Source organism: Nicotiana tabacum, chromosome 1 (genome assembly GCF_000715075.1).
Source record: "Nicotiana tabacum cultivar K326 chromosome 1, ASM71507v2, whole genome shotgun sequence".
NCBI classification, from domain to species: Eukaryota; Viridiplantae; Streptophyta; class Magnoliopsida; order Solanales; family Solanaceae; genus Nicotiana; species Nicotiana tabacum.
Genome location: NC_134080.1, coordinates 102,529,521 through 102,531,583, shown reverse-complemented (window position 1 = coordinate 102,531,583; position 2,063 = coordinate 102,529,521). Strand labels below are relative to the sequence as shown.

Genomic DNA, 2,063 nt, shown 5'->3' with positions numbered 1-2,063 from the left:
CTATTGATTGGAAAAAGCAACATCTATTGTGTGGCTAGCTGGTTTTTGCATCTTTGGAACCTAAATCAATTAATCAGTCAACTACGTTTCAGTTACAAACTAGTTGGGCTCAACTCCATACTTCACTAGTGACCATTTGTTTCAATTGCTTACCATTTGCTTTTTTTCTTTTCTTTCTAAATCCTCATAGTAAACTCTCTAGATTGAAAGCTTCTGTCAACTAGCTATAGTTGAGCTTCTGTTAACTCTTCTCTCGTTTTCCCTTTGTTACATTGGTCCCAATAAAGATTTATAAGGGCATTCTTCAAAAGGATGCAAAATTTGCCTTTTTTTGTTGCTTATGTTGTGTTTAACTAGTTTCAATGTTTGATATGAAAATGGAAAATGAAAATAACTAACTGAACAGTTTGTTAAGCTGAAGAAAGTCATCTGGTGAAACACTGTTACTGTGTCTGGAAGGAAGTGAATAAGAGAAGTATTATATAAGCTTTCAGCAATGTGGTAAACTAATGAATTAGGAAAGATAAAGATAATATTATTAGGTATCAGTGGCTAGTTTTTTAAGTTGTGTATTCCCAGTTTGGAATTCTATTAAAGTTTCTTTTGCATTTTTTTCAAGAGAGCAATAGGACTTATGCTATAACATAAACACCATCAAAAGATTTGCATGATCTTCCTTTTCTGCTTCAGCTGCCCTCTTCAACTTGGCTCCGATGTGTCGTGCATGTGTACGCTCGATACGCAGCTTGCCATAGGCATTGAATGATTTAATCTCATCTGTGACCTTGACAAAGTCAACAGTTGGCTGCTACCTAGTAATAGGCATGTATGAACCCTGGACCTGGGTGGCAGTAGCAAGTTCCTATGCACTAGAATCACCAGCCTTGACTTTCTTAGCACGCCTTGGGAAGATGACAAGCTTAGCTTTGTAAGCTTAGTTGTTCCTGCGGCGATGATCAAAAGCAATGCCAATGGTTGGTGCTAGTTTCTTGGGAATACCAGCTGCGTTCAGTTCTTCAAGAGAAAATTCCCTCCCAGCCCAGACTTTCATGTTGTATTTCAGTGTTTGTCCATGAACAATAGGTCGAAGTGATCCCGCAGTTGGCCTAGGGAAGATCTTCACACCCTTCTGCTGTCTAGCAGCACGTCTCCTTGTTTTCCTAGCTGGCTGGTTGAACCAAGTCCTTACATATTTTTGCCAATACTTCTTGAAGTGCCCATTGGGTATAACATTGTTGTGCATCATCTCTTACCTGGTTAGCTACTACTTCTGGAGGCTTTGGGAATACAAAGTATTTTGTATTCTTACATGGATTTAAAGACAACCAATTACTTGTTGTCATCTTTGACTTGTTTTTGAAAAACTTCGTGCTTTAAGATTTTTACTGGATATAAGATTGTTTCATCCTAGCGAAAAGAACTGAAGACTTAGAGATCGACATTCTAGTACATTTTAAAACATTGTGCTTTATGCATTATTATGGACCATACCCATTCTTATAATGATAAACCAACTCTTGAAGGATAATGACTTTATTTATCCTCTATTGTAGGTGGAGCAATTGAAGAAAGGGAAGATGGAGATTGTGAAGATCTAGACCTTACTTAAGAACTTTGAATTGTTGTCCATGTTCTAGGAATCTTTTGTTATCAACATTTGAACTAACTCTTGAAGTGTTAATGTAAAGTTTTATGGAGTAAGTGTTGATGTAAAACTTATGTGATTGGGTTAAAATATTTTGGTTTTATGGAGTAAGTGTTGATGTAAAACTTATGTAATTGGGTTAAAATATTTTGGTTTTATGGAGATAATATAGATTATGAAATGTTTTATCTTTTTATTTATATAAATTTCAGGTTATTACAAATTTTATATATCTAAATATTCATTTACAGTCAGGGCGTAATAGTCTAATAGAACCGTTCCAATAGGTCTTGCAAATCGTTCCAATAGGTATTCAAAACCATTCCATTAGGTCTTACAAATCGTTCCAAAATGTGCAACAAACTGACACAATAGGTAGTTAAAACCGTTGCAAAAGAAATAAAACCGTTACAGTAGC

At 35.5% G+C, this 2,063-nt stretch overlaps 1 pseudogene; it reads right to left on the bottom strand.

Moving 5' to 3' along the window:
- Window positions 1–637: 637 nt before the first annotated feature.
- LOC107770963 (large ribosomal subunit protein eL13y-like) lies at window positions 638–1,279 on the bottom strand (annotated as a pseudogene).
- Window positions 1,280–2,063: the final 784 nt, after the last annotated feature.